Raw genomic sequence first — 7,066 nt, 5'->3', positions numbered from 1 at the left:
ATTCAGAAAATATTTCATCTCATCTCATCATTATAACTTTATCAGATTCTCATAAACAATTCAACTTTTAAAATCTCAATTCAACTTTTTCAGATCACAAAATAATAATAATATTAAAAAAATATTTTAACAATATTTTTTTTTTAATTTTTATCTTTTACCTAAAATCATCTCATCTCATATCTGAATCCAAACTAGCCCTTAGTCAATGTGCTTGATCCAAACTTGCTAAGCAATGGTAAATGAAAAATGCTATCTATATAATTTAAACACGTATAAATTGATATTTTTACAAATTTTTATATAATTATATTTTAAATTGATGATATTTTTATATAAAACGATATTACTTTTTTAAATTATTTTATAAAAATGTTTATAATTTAAAACAAAATTATATAAATAATTACAAAAATAATTATAAGTATACCATTTTTCATATATAAACGTAGAGGATGTGCAACTAGCCTCCAAGCTATAATGTAGTGGATTGCATAAACCGACAAGGAACGGGATTCACTGGTTGCAAACAGGCTGAGTTGTGAACCTTTTGGCAGTGCTTTTCCGAAAAGGTCCTTTAGTCCTTATTTTCTTCACTAATACTAGAAATTATTTTGCATATAATCTCTTTGTTGCGTTTTTTCTCCTCTTTTTTATAGAAATCATGCAAAGCTGGCATATTAGTTTCGAACCCATATATATATACTTGTGCTGGAGATGAAATTTGATTATTGTTGTTTTAATAAAATGTTGATGGGACAAGAGATGCATTATAATTAAAGAGGAAGAAATAATTACGACAAAAGACAACGTGGAGGGCAAAGAACGGGGATTCGACATCGAGAGGCTTCTTTCCATTGTAACACGTACGGTACTGATAGAGATTAGTGTGTAACAGATCAGTGGTTCTAAATATCTATATTATTTTGAGAAATGTTATAGACTTATTATATAAAATAAATTTATAAATTGATATAGTTTCATAAAATTCATTAGATTTACTTTATAATAAAAGTAACTTTATAATCTGACATATCATACTAAGTCATACTAGTTTGCGAGTTTATTTTTGTGTAATCTTTTTGTGGCTAAAGTATTTTCTTATTATTTTATCTTCTCCTTTTATTTAGGCTTTATTTGTTCGGATAATAAAATAAGATAAAATTTATAAATATCGCTCAAATATAAAATAATATTTATTTCTAAATTTTTAATTTTTTTATCTAATCATTATAACTTTTACAAACTTTCAAACAAAGTTATATTTAAATAAAATTTTAACTTTATTATATTTTTATTCAACATTTTTTCTCTCGTTTTTTAAAATTTAATAAAACATATTAATTCAAACTATTTCCTTATTATTCGTAAATTATCTCAATACTATTCACATAATTTTAAAATGTTCCAAGCTTACAAACCGAAGTTTATCTAGATACCATTTGCACTAGTTCCATCAGCACTTTGCACCCATTATAGAGTACGATCATGTGCTTAGACGATACACAGGCATTTCGATCTCCAATATTGAGAGCATTCGCATTGGAATATGCAAATGCAAATGTAAAAGCTCAAATAACTAATCAAATATGAAAATGGGCTGCATTGAATTATGCAAGTGTAAAATCAAAAGACTTTTAGCTACAGTGATTCAACTCTTTCGATCATATTTGACTTGATACTGTAGTTCAACCAAATGTTTGTTTATTATTTTCTTCCTCTCTTGCTTTATTTGATTTTTCCAATATGAAATAGTTGCTTTTCCAGTCCAGCCTCTCTATACAAAGTGCATCAAGCCCAATAAAAGAACAAGTATTGACATAAAACAAAAAAATTAATAGTATAAAACATTAATATTTCCATGTAACTCTTAATTTAGAAAAAATTATTATTAAATTTAGAATATTTTATTATTATTTTAACTAATAGATGGATAATTCAATGTGAGAATAAGTTTTGAGTGGAATAGTAAAAAATAAAATCATGTCATATTATATAAATTTTACATTTACATATGTTTAATCTAATGCTAATGCTCTAGTCGTCGAATCCTACGAGTTGCATGCGTAATAATATTGTTGGGGTCCACTCCATTTTGCCTTGATCATAATATTGTTTTGATCGGATTATGTATTGTCTATCGGATCACTCACATGACCGTTGCAAATAAGAAATAAAAAAAAAATGATAAATGTACTGATCAGAACAATAAAATTACTATTTTTATAAATAATATGTAAAAGTAATGCTAGATATAAATTTTAAATTGATAAATTTTAAATAAATTTTTATAAAAAAAAAATTGAGTTTTACTAATAAAAAGTAATTTTTTTTTTATACCTTGTTAAAGTAGTATTAACTTTTTTACAAGAAATTTTATGGAATTTATATTTAAAATTTGTATAAATTAATTTTTATAGATAAATCACTGTTCATATTATCGTGCTATTGGCGAGCAAGATTCGATGATACATGGTTTGTTTTGAAAAGTACAAACTGGCGTAAACACACACGTGTGTATATATATATATATATATATACACACACAAAATATATAGATGGTACAATCAGATTGCAGGGGGTTAGGACAGCTGCTTTAAAATCATACACTCTCATCATTGAAACTCCTCCAGAGAACCAAATTATCAGTGACACTCAGTCTTTTCATTAATTTTTTGGTTTGGAAGGGAAAAGTACAATCCGTATATTTGTCCAATCCGATTGTACGAAACTAATTATAGTGTTTAAGGTTTAAAAATATGTACATTTATTTTGAAAGAAATAAATTAATTTTTATTAAAAAAAATAATTTTTTAATATGACTTTTAAATTTATTTTATTTTTTTTAAAAAAAATGAGTAGTATTTGCACTAGCAATGCTATTCATCATCTCATATCATACATTTTACGTATTTTATTATTTATTATATTTTATTCTTGTTAAATTAATTTAGATGTTGTTCTACTTATCATTTATATTCTATATACTTGTTATAAGAGAAATAAAATAGTTGTAGCATGTGATGTGTGAGGATAATAAGCATAATTATTCATTATAATTATATATATAATTTTTTCATATATTTTTTATATAATTTTATTTTAATTAATGGTATTTCTATAAAATAACTTATAAAAAGTAATATTATTTTATATGAATACCTTCAATTAAAACTATAATTGTATAAATAATTGTAAAATAAATTATACATGTGTCATTACTCAATATACGAATCCTAATTAAAATGTTGGAAGATCTTCATCCTTGTAGTTGCACACAGCGAAAAAAAGGAGACGTATACGTGATAATGACACATGTAAAATCTATTAACCAAAAGTCTATTCGGCTCCTCATGATTAAATGATTATCATGTTATGCTGTTAATATCTTTGTTAATGAAACAGATATTTATTAACACATTTAGGACCTGTTTAAAATTTAAAATTCAGTCTAATTTTAAATTGAATCTAACATCCAAATACTTAATTAATAAATTATTAAACTCATCTCGACTTAAAATCCCTTTAAATATGGAATCTATAACTTTTATCAATTCAACACCTCTTTATACGTGGGATTTATAATATTTTTTAACTTCTCATAAATACATTTAAATTCATCTTAACATCTAAACTCATTTCAGGTGAACTCTACAAAACTAACTTTATAATCTCAACTCACTACTATTCATAAAGAACTTAAATAATCTCGATTCAGCTCAACATCTAAACGGACCTTAGTATATTAACTTATGTTATTCGAATAATATTAAAAAGTATTAATGCTTCATTATTTTTATAATTACCATAAGGAGTTGAAAGTAATTATACACAAAAAAATACTATCTCCATTTTTTACACGAATTTTGAGAGTCTTTGCTTGATAGAAAGATACAAAAATAAAATAAGTCTACAACAATTATTATTATTGAATACCATTAAATAATGAACAATAAATATTGTAAAACTTATTTTAGTTTTTTGCAATTGGTTGAGAGAAATGTAAATGGCTGATCAGGTGGGTTGTCAGCCAGCTAGGCGAGAGGGAGGCCAGGGGGGGTTTGCATGCATGGGTTTAAGGTGGTGGTGCTTTGGCATCGTGGGCAAGCGAGGTAGATGTGCTTTTAACTTTAACCCATTACACTGCGGCCTTGTTCTTAGCTTTATTCCTGGGGCTAACCTGATCTCTTTAAGCAAAGAATGCTTGCACTAGAGGGACATCCAAACCCCAACTCAATTTACACCTCTCTCTCTCTCTCTCTCTCTCAACAGTCTTCTTTTGACACGAATAGGAGTCACTTTCCTCATCTCTCAATCTGTGATCAAATGGTTTTTGCATGCCAAGGGTCAACATATGGGAGTGCCAAGCTTTACATAAAGAGGTTCTTACAAGATCTTCTTAAGCAAGAAAAGCATAGTCAATGTCCAAAGCAATCCCCCCCCCTGAGCTCTTTCATTCCCTCCCCATGCATTGTCTGGCTACCAAACAAATTCAAAATCCGAACAAAAAAAAAACAAAGAAATCAAACTTTAAATAGATCAACTTTTCTATTTTTTTCGCATCTCTTTCTTTGTCTATTAATTTCTCTATGTGAATGTATAGAGATCAAAAAACATAATTAAAAAACAACTGCAACTTTATGTATATATTTGAGTTTTGCTATATACATTAGCCACTATTTATCCTCACACTCCACACTCCACACTTGACAGTTTTTTATTTTTTATTTATTTTTATAGGGTGTGGATAGTAAATAGTAACTGATGGGAAGATTAATATTATATATATAATCTATGCATAATATTTGTCTGCGTATAAAATAAATATAAAAATATTCTTATTAGTCGACTAAAAATAATTAAAATCACTAAAATTATTTAAGAATTAAGTTCTAACGTTCAATTTTGAAATAGTATGAACTTTTTTGTTCGAATAAATCTCTTTGTACATTCTGGGTACTGGGAATTATTAAGCTCATCTCAATATGTATGGGATGTTACAAACCTTTCAGACAGGGACCTTGGTTATTTGATTAATCCGAGCATGTTCTGCACAAAGGTAAGCACAATGATGATTTTTCAAACATTTCACAGATATATATATATATATATATATATTTTTTTTTTTGTTTTTAAGAAAAAAGAAAGACAACATTTATAATAATAATAATAATAATAATAATAAACATGAAAGACACGTAGGACATAAGACTACTTTTTAACGTTAGGAATGTTCGGTTTTCAAGTTTGTGATAGTCATGTCATATGGAAAAGTGATGTTTATAAAGCCAAGCAATCACCGATCTTCTCCGAAGTAGATGTCTCTCTCTCTCTCTCTCTCTCTCTGAAATCTGAATCCCATAGATAACAAGTCTTTCGCCATTTCCAATGTCGGATTGATTACTTTAATTGATATAACATTAACTTTTGATTTGGTGTTGAAGATTAAAAAACATTACCCTCCCCCATGCATCTTAAAAGAAGAGACCCCGGTAAAACTTAATGGGTCGTACGTATACTCATCATTTTTTTAGCTTTTAAATCTTATAATTAATATATATATATATATATATTTAAGCAATGGTAAAGATAAGTTCTAAATATATAAGTTTTATGTAAATATTTTGTAAAGAGTAGACCCGTAAAGAAAAAAAAATTCACCTTTTTTGTGGTGAAGTCTTATTTTTTTATTTTTTAAACGATCTGTACAAATCTTATATATTTAGAATTTGTATATATCATTGTTCTATATTTTCAAATTTTCATATCATGCAGTTGCTTCTATTTCTATAAATGATCGGTACCATCTATGTAAGTTCCGGGTATTTTTTAAATAGATAAATATATTATTCATGTGAAAAATTTAGTTTTTATTGACAAATTCTATTTTTTAAAAGAATATACGAAATTTATACATCATAAAATGACATCTAACTCTACTTTATATATGTGTGTGAAAAATTCTATCATCCATTTTCTTAGTCAGTATCTCCTCATCATTCCCTAGGACGTGCATCCAATGATTTGATGATGAATACTTTTTCAATAATATAATATCACATTAGAGTATATATATAAATTATATATGATGAAAAGATAATGGTAATAAAGATGATGCCAAGAGAGGGAGTTAATATGTTTGAATGGGTAAGAAAGTTCCAACTAATCGAATATTCGATATTTTGAGTTCTGCAACATATAATCACTTTTACGTATAATTTATAGATTCTATTGATATAATTGATTAAATTAATTATTTTATATTAAAAAAAATGGTGCACATAGAGTTTAGTAGAGAACATAAAGAATATATAAAAGTAACTGTAAATCAAAATTTTGTTTTAAATGTGATATTAAAATTCAAAGAAAATATATAGGAGCTGGAAAGAAGAGTCGGAGTGTACCCTATAATTTCTTGAGGGCGTCTGGCCCTTCCAAAAAAGTAGAAGGAGAACGTCGTCGTTGGCTCTTTTTTTTTTTTTTTTTTTTGTTTTTTAATGAGTTTGATGTTCAAATCCAATAGATGTTTATGCAATCCACCAGTAAAGTTGGGCTTGAACTGGGCTAGTAAGCAGTAGCCCATATAATGGAATTGGGGCTTATTATGGGTCCAAAAGGCAACAGAAAACAACTCTTCCTTCATGTCTATTGTCTTTCCTTTCTTTTCAAATGTTGTCTCCGCCCTCGCTAGTCTTGGACTCTTCAGCTCTGCTGGGATGTTATATTTTAGATTATTTGTGAATAATAAATAATGGTGAATAATTTGTTAATAATAGTAAAATAATTTGAGAATAGTTGTGTTATCAAATATAACTTTATTTCTCTAATCCCAAGTAGTAAAAAAAAAAAAATCAATTATTATGTATATTAGGAAGTTCAAACCAAGACAATAATTTCCCAATCATAATATGTTTTGTTGTAAAAAAAAAAAAAAAATTTACAAGTTTATTTTTTAAATGACTTAGGTTAAGGAAAAATCCTAAATATAAATTTTTTGTAAAAATTTTGAGCTAAACTTACATTTAAATTTATATATATATATAATTATTATTATTTATTCACTTGG

The sequence above is a fragment of the Juglans microcarpa x Juglans regia genome, chromosome 6S, assembly GCF_004785595.1.
Source record: "Juglans microcarpa x Juglans regia isolate MS1-56 chromosome 6S, Jm3101_v1.0, whole genome shotgun sequence".
NCBI lineage: Eukaryota > Viridiplantae > Streptophyta > Magnoliopsida > Fagales > Juglandaceae > Juglans > Juglans microcarpa x Juglans regia.
The sequence above is the reverse complement of the archived record's forward strand: the minus strand, read 5'-3'. Positions refer to the sequence as shown.